A 13,064-nucleotide genomic window follows, 5' to 3' on the forward strand; every position below is an offset into this window, starting at 1 on the left:
AACAATTCTTTACATATTCTTTTATTTTTTTAAAAAAAGTCTAATTGTGTGCTGCTATATATTATAAAAGTACTTACAATAGAGAAAACAAAATGTGCACTGATAATTGGGCTTAAAACAGTGCACCAAAAATTAGCCTACTTTTAATATTAATTTTGAATTGAACTGAAAAAATATAGAACACGTTGCATTTGATTTGACATCAATTAATGACTTTTTTTGTTGCCGAGTTTTAATAGAAAAGTGCAGGGTCACATATTTCTTGTATTTTTGTTCAGTTCCTTTGGTAACTCGGGTGTTGAACTCTGGTGTGTCACCCAAAATGCCGTGGTGTTTCACCTCTGACATGCATGTCATAGGTTCACCATCACTGGTCTAAATTCTTAGTGAGTAATACCTGGATATGATCTAGGTGTGTGAAAGTGGGAGTGAGCTGAAAATTTAGAAATCTGGCAAGAATTGGATGAACCCTTGTCATCCACAATATTAACTGCATGTACTAGATGGCTGAATTCTTAGTGAGGCATCATGCCCCAGTCAGAGTGGAGGTTGGTGGAGATGGGGGGTGGGGTGGAGGTTGCAATATCAGGTAAATGACCAGCTCATATTGACAAATGACTGGTTATATTATTTCTGTACACATTTTTAAACCATCCCCTTATTTAGAAAGAAAACTTTCAAAGCACACATTCTTGTACTGAGGTATATGTACAACATCCATCTGTAACATAAATATTTTTTTATTTATTTAAGGTTGAATTGAAAGTAACAGAAAACTTCCTTGACTTGCTGCATTTTTATGTTTGTGTACAGCTTCTGCCATAACACACACTTTTCAAAAACTGTTACACGCAAAATTTTAAAGTATAGCCTAGACTAAAAGGGTATGTAAAAATACCAGACAACACTTTTTCTCCAAGCAGACAAGCTGCGCACACATATAAAAGTGCAACAATTTATTTATAACTTGTATTAAAGGAAAGCCTGGCACATTATGAAAATTTAGATATTAATTAATATTTAAAGAAATGGACAATAAGGAAGTACAGCAGTGAATGAAATACCTTGCATATGAGTAGCAATTATATCAGCAATATCATGGAAAAAAGGTAAAATATGGGTAAACAATAATTGTAAAGGCAATGGGTAATCTTCAGACAAATTTAATGTAAGTATGAATGCCTTTAACTGATTTCATAATGTATGTTAATAGGTTCATAGGTTCATAGACTATTACTAGGCTAATGGCTCAAGAGCCCTTACAAGCCTAGCCATTATTAGCCAGATTTGCCCATATTTTCAAAAGGCTAGAGGATGGCTTAGGTTTGTACCTATGTCTTTGGGCATTTTACAGACTGCCTCTGTCTATAAGTGGCATAGGTGCCACCCTAGGTGTGACTTTATGATTCCCCATCCATTCATCTAAATTGTATTTGAAGAGGGTTAGGGAAGGGCTTTGCTTCAAGTGAAGAGGTAGCCTGTTCCAGAGAAGTTGTAATCTCTGAGACACATATCTGTTCCTCCAGCATGTTTTGTTCACATTCCATGCCAGGTTTAGATCCTTGGATTGTGTAATCATTGTGCTGTTTGTTTTTCAAATGTGTAACAGTTCCATCAGGATCAGATTTGAGAATAATTTGTAGGTTAGGCATAGACTATCCCGGCAGGAGACAGAGTAAATGGATACAGCTTTTAGATGATCTGCAAATGACATGTTGTTTACACCCTGTATTTGTTTGTAAGGAACCTCTAAGATCGCTCCAGTTGTTGCAAGTGCTTGGTCATGTACTTGCCAAAAGGTGCAGTGTACTCATTTATAGGTCTGATGAGGGACAAGTATAGTGGGACTATAACTTCCATGGATTTGAATGTCTTGCCCTTACTTTAAGCTATGCCACATAGAAGGACTTCCTCACCACCATGAACATGTGGTGCTCAAAGTTCAGATTATTGTTTATCTGTGCAGCTAGATCTCTCACCACTGGGTCCACTCTTAAGGGTATGCTATCAATGTTATAATTTGTAGTTATTTGTAAAGGATGGTAACTGAAGGCCAACAGTGCCTTCAGTTCATCATTGCAATCAAAGGGTTGGGAGGTTGGGGTGTGGGGTAATGGTTAAGCACAAACACACACACACAAGAGTTTGAGTCTCACAAGGGATAATTGGCTAGGCTTAAAATGCCTCACAAGGGCAGTTAGCTTAGTACTAACCTATGAAATGTAAGACATATATCAATATATTAATGTAGTATTCTATCTTTAACAGATTTCATTAATGTATATAAGCAAGTATTTATAAAGGATGGTAACTGGAGACCTGTGGTGATTTCAGTACATTACAGTGACTAAATGTAAAAGAAAAGTCAATGTCTAAATGGAGTATGATGTCCTTAACTAATTTTATTACATGTAAGTATTTATGGAAGACCTTGTCAGTTAATATTAGAACCATAGGCTGCCTCAGGTATTTTAAGCTCTCACTAAAAACTACTTTCTTGTAAGCCACGGTGGTGCAGCTGTTGGTATTGTCACCTCACAGCAAGAGGTTCTCCCATTCGATTTTCGGCTGGAGTGCCTTCTGTGTGGAGTCTGCATGTCCTCCCCGCAGTCGATTGATGTTAAAGACATGCAGGTAGGTGCGAGCGTGAATGGGCATGCCTTCTTTGAAGGTTGGGCGTCGGGTTGGCAACTCGGCACCGTAAAAATTCACTACCAATTATGAGTGGACTGGAGTTCCACTGTGGCGACCCCAACCAGGAAAAGCCGAAAGATTTCACTAAAAAAGCTACTTCTTAACTCCCCTAGCTGCCCTTGCACCTTTCCAGATAGGCATACCATTTAGATCATTCCTTTTCAGATGTTCAATACAATTTCAATGGATTTATTGCCATTTTTCCAAGAAATATCTTTGCAACATCTCTTGAAACTTTGAAAAGCACAACAAATTTTGTATAGTTGTTACACATTCAGATTTTAGAAATATTTTGTAAATGTGCAATGTTATTGTAGCATTTCTAAGGGGTTGTGCATTCTTAAGCATGTAACTGAATATAAATTATCATGTAAAGTCTTAGTTAACATTGTTTTTGCTGTACATTATGCAAGTTATGTATGCATTAACCTAAGTGTTTAAATGTGTATATTAAGCTATATTTCGGACTGTGGAGCTTTTCTCTCTGGGCCTCCACTGAAAATGGGGTTTGTAATCCAGTCGGACTATCCTGGTTAACAAATGTCAACAAATAATAAATAAATAAACAAATAAACCAACTAAATATATAAAATTAATTATATGAAGAGAGACATTAGCAGCTCTCAGAATATGTGACAGGCTGGTATGTGACTAATATCGAGCAGAATTCTGCCTTCTCTAAGGATGATGCCAAAATATGAATAGAAGATGATTAACTTTAATAAATGGCTTAGCTTTTGATGTAATTCTAGGGGGTTACAATTTTTGTCATAATGGGAGGACATGGTTAACAAACTAGATTGCTTTGCCAATGATGGTCTGCACCTTTCCCCTCTAGGCTTTTGAATATTGGCTAAAACAGTGTCCTCCTCTATGCAGCCTTTATAAGGCAATGCCAAATTGACAAACCTTCCAAGGAACATAATTTGCCCAAGGAAGTCTAAAGGTGCTACTTATCAATGCCAGAATTCTAAACAGGAAGATCTACTCCCTCCAAGCTCTCCTCACATTGGACAATGCAGATATCTGTGCAGTTACTGAGACATGGTTTAAAGCCACAGAGAGTACCCCCCCAGCAGTGCAAGACTTGAGAGTCTTATACACATTTAGACCAGCAACTGCACAGACAGGAACTAATGTGGATGTGTCTTAATTTACATCACCAAAACAAGAATACCTCTAGGTTGGTCAGACAGGGTGATGCACTGGACTTCCTCCATGTCGAGATTATCATGGACAAAATCCCATACCTTATCCTAGCAAACTATAAGTCAACCTCTATGTCCCATGAAACCCATAGCTCACACATAGACCATTCAACCAATATCATATACATCAGTGATTTTAATTATCTCTCTATAAACTGTGAATCCCACATGATCCCAAATCTGCAGGTAGAGAGATTGCTAGACTTTGTAAATACAAGCACACTGGACCAGTTAGTGCATATAGCTACTAGAGGTACAAACATATTGGAACTGATACTTACTAATATGGGAAAATGCTGCATGCCCCCAGCGTTGTGTCTTCTCTGGTAAGGTCAGACCACAAAGCAGTCTAATTCAAAATGAGAATCAATTCTGTAACTCCAGCAAACCCTGTAACAGTTAAAATCTTTTCCAAGGCGAACTATCTTTTATTAACTGACAACCTGCCAAAATTTCAGTCCCTCCAAAATCCAGACAACACAGCAGCCTATGCAGAATTATTCACAGAAACTCTGAGCAGCCATGTCATTGATTGCATGGAAGCTGCTGTGCCTACCAGAAGTAAGCCCAAAGCTAACTCAAGAAACAAACCTCCCCAGTGGTATTCAAAATTAAACAGGTAGTATAACAAAAAAAAAAAAAATCATAGCTAAAATTAGGAAGTGTAACACCAGTACAGATAAAAACTCTCTTTTCGAACTGATTAGACAGCTAAGAGGACTAGTTAAGTCCAATAAAGCACATTTTGAGATAAAGATAGTGTTTCAGGCTGAGGGCAACCATAAGGACTTCTTTGTCTATGTCCAAAGCTTCAAAGGCTGTACACAGCAGTGTGCTAAACTGTTAATAAATGGAGCCATGATCAAGGAACCATGAGATATAGCATATCTTCTGGTTGACAAATTCATCTTCAACTTTATCCCCCCCCCCTCACCGAGAGCCACTTTCCCAGGAAATACTACCTAACATAAACCCTCCAGTTATTAGTAGGAAGCAGGTCTTTGATGCATTCATTAAGGCCAATAATACAGCTTCAATGGACCCCAATAATATCCCAGGATGCCTCCTGAATAGCTTGATATATGACCTACCAGGGCCACTGGAGTCACTATTCAATCATAGCCATCGTACAGGCTTCATACCATTCAAAGGAGGACTGCAATGGTCATCCCACTGCACAAGGGTGAACCATCAACAGATCCCATGAACTACAGACCCATTAGTCTGACTAGTCTCATATGAAAAGCCATGGAAAGAATTATGATGGAAACCTTCAGACACTGGACCCAACCCAGTCTAGTGTTTTCAAAGGCAGAACTTGGTGGACTTCTTTGTGAAGGTCACCAATGCAAGTGATGATTGCAAAATGGCTCATATTGCCTACCTTGATCTAGAAATGGCATTTGATACAATACCACACTCAGACATTGTAAACAAACTTTCAGATTCAGGCATAACCCCCTATGTAACTCACTGGCTAGCCAACTGACTTAGAACCAGAAAGTTAGGATTGGGGAAACCACCTCCACAAAGAGGCTGGTCACTAGTGGAGTCCCCAGGATTCTATGCTGGGTCCAGTCCTCTTTGGCATCTAATTTTTGGAAGTCATGGGCCTTTGGCTTATCAGGTTTACAGATGACTGCAAGCTGGAAGCAATCATAGAAACCCCTCAAGATATTAACATCTTACACAAAGGTCTACCACAGACAAATGACCGGTACCAAAGCCACAGCTTAAAACTCAATGCCAAGAAATGAATAAGCAAAACACCCTGGGAAACTACATAATTGATAAAGCACCCCCAAAAGTAGACACAGTAGTCAAAGATTTGGGAATTCATGTAGATAGTAACTTAGATTTTGATCAACATGTGTCTAAGGTGGTAAGAAAATCAATTTACGTAACTTAACTTATAAGTAAGAGCATGGCATCAAGGTCCATGGAAGTCATTGTGCCACTGTACTCAGCCCTAATCAGATCCAACATCGAGTATAATACCCCCTTCAGTATGTTCCTGACCAGGCCCATGCAACAACTGGAATGCCCACAGAAGTTCCAGAGGTTCCTAACACAAATAATACAGGGTATAAACACAATATTCTAAGCAGATCTCACCAAAGCCCTATCTCTATACTCTTCTTTCTACAGACTGCTAAGAAATGATTTATGCCTGGCATACAAGGCTTCCTTGGATCCTGCTCTGACAGACTTTTTGCATATCCACAAAACATTTAACAGCACCAGAACTACTAAATATAAGAATTTAAAGTTAGCTTGTGACTCAAATAGGACATGTTGGAAGGACAGGTATGTATTTCAGAGAATCCCCATTCTCTGGAATAGGCTTCCTAATTCATGTGAAGCAGAGTCCTTCCCTAATGGTATTCAACTGTAACCTGGACCAGTGGATGGGAAATCAAAAACTCACCACTGGTATGACACCTGTCACTGAGGGACTGAGGTAGCCATTACATTTTGCCCTAACTAACATATACCTCTTAAAATATCCCTTAAGGCACAATAATTTGTGGAATACATTTGGGTTGCATGACTAGGCTTATAAAAGCCCCAGTGGTCATTAGCCTGATTACAATATTGCAATGCATATCAGGCACACTTATGATATATAGTTATCATTTATAAGCCATGAAAATAAGAGACAGCTGTGCCACCAAACACTAATAACAAGCTCAAAACCTTGACAACAATAAAAGGACCTGTTTTTAATTGTAGTAGTCACTTTCTTTTTGCTGTTCGCCTTACTTGTTGCCAAGGTTTTGAGATAATTATCATTTATGTTACTATAGTAGACTGCAAAATATAAACCCATCCAACACTTGATAGCAATACTCTAATTTTTCCTAAGTATACATAAGTACTTCCCATATCATTGCTTCCATGGATGCATAAGCACTTCCCATACATTCTAATTTACTCCAATAAAGAGTTATAAAAATAAAATTGTTTTAAAGTAAGAAATTGAATGTTATGTAACTTTATGTGTGATTTTGTTGTTTATTTCCTCTGTTGTCCCCCACCTTCTCTGTTTTCCTTATTTTAATTATGTAGTCATTTGTTTTTTTTAATTTTCTATCTCTCCCATTTCTGTTAATTTTTTACAGATCCAAATTCATCAGAAGCAGTCCAATTGCATAGGTTAGAGACCCTCTACACATCCAAGGGATGTCCTCACAGGGTCAGGGTGCTGGCACTGTTTCTGTAGCACCCTGGCAGTAGCAGCCTGGCAAGCCTCACTGAACAGAAAATTTGTGACTTGGTTGAGGACATGCTGGAGCAGGTCATGGACAGATGGCTTCAGCCAAATGAGGCATCTTTTCAGTGGATTGAAGAGTCTTTGCCCCAGTTGGCATTGACCAGCTTGCAACAACATGCTCCTGCCCCCTCAATACTGGCGTCTTCCACTCCAACACCATCTGGCAGAGGAAACACTTGAGGCTTTGTGGACTGGGAAATCTTTCTGGGCACCATTTGTCATCATCCCTTCTTCCCTTACTTACTTGCTGCCCACACTACTCTCTTATAAAAATGTGAACAATAGGGGGGGTCTACCCCCACAAAAGGCATAGTGCCCCTCCCCTGTCCCACCTTCTCTGCCACTTCCTTCCTGCTGTGTCTCCTACTTTGTTGTGTCTCCCCTTTTTCAGTCTGTCCCATCTCCCCCTTTCCAATCTTTGAAGCAGTCAGTAGGGTGCCCACATAAGGACCCCCCGTATAAAACACTATAAACCCCTTTGTTTTTTAAATACTAATACAAATCTGCACATTCTGCTGCTTGTCTTAAGTCTTACAAGGGTGGCTGCACATAGTGGCATCCTCCCCAAAACCTGAATACATACAAAGCCTACAGCTTTCGCATAGTCCTTCATATATATATTTAATGGTTGTCTTTAGATACTTTAGGCCTTTGCTGTAAGTGGGTGTGTTTTTCAAAATGCCTTTGCTTTTCCTTAGTCTGTGCAAAAAACTTGCACTAGATTTATTTGCATATACATGCAGTGGCACTCTTTGCAGATAACCACTGTGTAGCTACCAAGTCCTGGGCTATGAATACCATCCATTGTCTTGCAAATAAGCATTATGAAGAATATAAGATTTCTCTAAAAAAACAAAAAAATATAATTTTACCTCTAGCCTCAGTAACATATAAGAACCTCTCACAACAAGATGTGGCACTTGTCTGAAATGTAGAGGTAACTAGATGCTTATAACCAGTTGGTACACTAATGGGATGGTGACATTCACAACAATACATATACTCTGTCCTCTATCCTTTTATAATACATATACACAGATATGCACATACAGACATGCATATGTATATTTGCAAATACAGACACATAGGCTCTGTTCACTTTGAAGGCTTATACATTAATCACAAAATTCATCATGTATGATGCTCATCTTGACTGCTGCTGTCCTGAAGAAGCTTAAAGCATTGCTATGAAACACTTAAACAAAAATCACAAAAAAATACTACAAGGCTAACAAACTCTTTCACACAAACTCACACATATGATTAACATCATAACACTGAGGCCTGAAACAAATGTTATATGATATCAAATGACTAGTGAGACAAGCTGTATGAATTGCACCTCTGAATGGAAGAGATATGGAACTTATTTTCAGCCTTGATCAAACATTAAATCATAACCACACCAATAAAAGCTGAAATATATAAATTAATCGTTTTTGTATCAAATCTTGATATACACCATAGTACTAATAGCCATGGACAGATAGGAGTGGTTTGGCTTTTCTGATAATTTGTTATAGACTAAACAGTCTAATAGGGCTGACATGCTGATGTGATTTTGTTTACTAGCCAAAGTTCCTACCTCCCACAGAGTGCTCTGTGTCCTCATAAGCCCAGTTCAATGCTGTGATTTATTAGTGATACATATATTCCTAACATTTTTGTCTGGTCTCATGTATACTTCCTAATGACTCATGATTTCTTTGGTTTTCCCTATGAATTGTCATTGCAGCTTCCCCTTTTTGTTAGGCAGCTAGGCCATGATGGCTCACTCAGATCTCCCAGACAACCTCAGGATGCTTAGACCACTAGCTGAACGTATGTTACTGGTAGCATAAGACACACAAGTATCAATTTAGCAGGCAAACCTGATGATAAAGCATTCTTCACCTTGTCAGCTGGCTTACAACTAAAATGTATTGCTGCCTTTGTGTAAGGTTTTTCACTTAAGGGCCTTCACTTTGAGAGACTAAAAAACATACATAATTTCTTGTGTTTTGGAATATCTACAAATGAGTGTGATCACATCTGTCACTGCAAGGCATCCCAGAATGCACCTGAATGCCCAAGAACGTCAACTGTTCCCAGCTGAAAGCTTTATATATGCAGTTCCAAAACCACTTTCAGTGCAGCTTAACTATGTTAAAATAACGAACAGAGATATACATGTTTTGCTTTCTGAATACCTCTTTGTTATGCTGCACTACTTATTTGAGAAAAGAACTGGCTGTTCTGATATAAAAGCAAGTGCACAGTAGGCTCACGTGGGTGACTCCAAAGTACATTGCTAAACAAAATATAAAAGTAAATAAAAAATAGAGACTGGAGACAAGCTTGCCCCATTTACATTTGACCTGCAGAAAATTGTTTGGCCCTTCAATACCAGCTAGGCCCCCTTAGTACCATTTTTCTCTTAGGGTTGTAACCAACCTATAACTTTCTTGAACTCCCAGATGGCAAACTGTTTTATCTTATAACTTTTGCAGTCTAGCAGGTATAAGTAGACTTTGGAACAACTCAAGCACAATAAACAAATACTGTTGAATATGATAACTGAAGTAGCCATCTGTAATTCATGTGGGCAGGAGAACCTCTCCAACCCAAGATCACTTGGACACTAACTGTTAACTCACTCATTCCCATACGATGAGAGTCTAATCTGTTATAGTTTGCTTCTTTTTTGCTGTTTCTTTTGTTTGTTCATGCTTTTCTATTCTTGCACCTCTCAGTTTAGTTCATTTGTTACATTTATATTTATTTATTTATTTTACATTTGTTTATCGGGGAAGTCCGACTGGGTTGTTTGCCCTTTATCAGTGGAGAGCCAGGGAGAAAAGCTCCACAGCATCATGACAAATAAAAAAATATAACAATTATAACAGTGGTAAAAGCTTATAAGCATATTTATGACATCAATTGCATACAATAATAACAGTGATACAAAGAAGGTACATTGCAAAAATACTCCGGTGAAGGAGTTAAAGAATAGACAAAAGTTATGACATAAGCAGAGGTAGGTTTACTGATGTGAAACATAACACAGAGGCAGTAAAGAAAAAGCTTTATGTACATAGGGCAGCTAATAAAAGTAAGGCTTTATGACAGGAAAAAGGTACGGTGCTGTCTCAAAAGAAAGAAAAACAACCTGCCACCAGAAAATTACACATCTATTACTAAAAGTCGCTAACAAAGAAGATATTTAGAATAAAATTGGTAAAACAACTTAAACATCAAATAAAGGCTATGTCTGCATAAATATGTTATGGATTGAAGCCTTATTCGAGTGTAGAGCTGATGACATGAGACATGGAAATACTTTATAATGGGTTACTGTACAAGGATTCATACAAAATATTTGGCATTATGTCTCACAATGATTTCAGTAAAAATTGAAAGTATAGGGAAAATCATGCACTGTACCGTGGCTAATGGCAGGATTCCAAAAGAAAGTTGCAAACAGCTCAGCATGCCAAAGGAAGACATCAGCGCATCAATGGCGGAAGCCATTCTATAACGTACACTAAAACAAACAACAAGTAATTTTATATTCACTATAGGGTAATTATGGACTTTGCCCATGCCCAGTGGATTTCAAAACTCAGTGGGCATGCCCAAATCAACTTAAATGCAACAAAATACTTAGCCAGTAACTTTGTGAAAGCACTTAGTGGAGGCCATATGGACTTTATTTTAACACCATTATATTCCACAGCTTCATAGATAATCCTGTGAAATACATAAATCTTACTTAAAAAAATGCAACTGGTATTTAATGCACTACAGCAGGCCGGGCTACTGCATACCATATTAGAGGATGATTTGCAAATGCATCCCAGAAGGCAGCCAGCTAGGCACAGAGCCAGGCTACAGTTAAGCCAGCTCTCTGACCAGGAAATAATAGATACAAATTAGACATAAAGCTGTTTCAGGCTGTGTGTAGAATGTGTGCAACCCACATATATGTTCATAGTCTGTGGGGTAACCTAATAGTGATAGAAACAAAAGTGTGTCTGAGTCTAGGTATACTGGCCTCTGGGACATTTCAGTGACATATGGGAGATGCTGTAGGAGTGTCCCACACAGCTGGCAGTTGCATCCTCTCACATTTTCTGGCAACACTGTGTGTCAATATGGATGAGTATATACACTTCCCAACAATGCCATGCAACATTTCTATACCATAGCCATGTTTCCCTGTGTCCTAGGTGCAGTAGACTTCACCCACATCCCAATTAAAACTCCAGCTGTTCTTGATGCTGAACGGTACATCAATAAAAAGGGGCCATTGCTCAATTGTCAGATAGCATGCTTAGCAGATGGCCTCATCACTAACATCATGGTAGTGAGCCTGATTCTGCGATATGGAAGGAAGCATTTTGAGGGCCATTTTCCAACATGGTGAAATCCCTGAGGGACTACTACTCAGTAAGTACAGGATCACAGCTATGATGTAAGCAGAATCCTGACTTGTCAACATTAATCATGAGGACAAAATATGTATCTCCTTCCTACAAAGACTGCAGTCATCTACTGGAGCCTTGGCTAATGATGCTACAAAGAGCCCTCTCAACCCCTTGTCAAAGATGCACATAGCAGAGCAGACACAGTGACATAAAGCACCAACAAACATGTGTTTGTCTTACTAAAAGCAAGCTTCAGATGTCTGGACAGATCTGGGAGTGCACTACAATACACACCAGAAAAGACATCACTGATGGTTACACAGCATGCTAATGGCAAAATATGGTGGCTTGCCAGCTACAGGTGTGGGTGACCTACCACAAGAACCCCAGATGTCGGAAGATGATATATCAGAGCTGTCACAGGATGATTAGGAGGACACAGGGATGAGAAAAAATAGGCATGGGTGATAGAGTATGTGGCCATATGTCCTAGCTCAGGCTACACACCAGCATGCAACATACACCCCTGAGTTAGGACAAGCCACACTTACAAATGTGCATAGACTAAATAGTGATGTTCTTATGTTGTCCCACAATAGCATCACAAATTATGACTAATGGAAAGAAACCACTAGTTGTCAACATTTAACATGCTGCATAACAGAAGCATAAGGTTTACCAGTAAAAACATATACACAACACTCAGAGGAAACATCAGCACTGAACGTCTCTCTGCAACGTACATCAACAAAGAGGACACACAGGCAAATGTGTGGGATGCAGGAGGTGTGTATAACAGAAGGATTCATTGGACAGGTAGGATAGCATCATACAGATAACCAGCATGGAACATTACCCGTAAAACAGCCACTAACACAAGACATCTAGGCCCATGAAGTGTATGGGAATGCATCAAAAACAAACCCAAAACAGGGTCATACACTAACACTGATGCATCACACATAGCATTTTGTGATATGTAAAGTGTGTTACAACACAGTAAAACTCTTAGAGTAGCATGATTAATTGCAAACATCCCAAGGTCCAGGTAAAAAGAAAATAAATGCAAACAAGCATCACATCCTATGCCTGATATGGAATGTCACACAGAAGGCAATGCTGCAACGCACAGGCTATTGCTGCAACATGACTCAGTTTTAAGTATAACATGTGTAAAACATGCAGAGCATCAGTGACAGTAACTAAAGAACATACATGAGGGTGGGTCATGTGCAGTACCATATTACAAAGCCATAACTGACACAGGTATACATACAGAGGCATGTTTGTCAGACAATAAGAAAAAAACATACTGTAGCAATCAATGCTGAATAACAAAGATGGCATTTGTTTAACTATGTTAATATCTGCTATATGTCCATTAGCAAGTGATGCAAGCATGAAAGCCTGACATGATATATAGAATTATTGGCATCAATATCTCAGCTAACATATACCAGTGATAAAGAAGTATTACATATC

This window comes from Protopterus annectens, chromosome 2.part1, assembly GCF_019279795.1.
Source record: "Protopterus annectens isolate FY-2018-M chromosome 2.part1, PAN1.0, whole genome shotgun sequence".
Taxonomy (NCBI): domain Eukaryota; kingdom Metazoa; phylum Chordata; order Ceratodontiformes; family Protopteridae; genus Protopterus; species Protopterus annectens.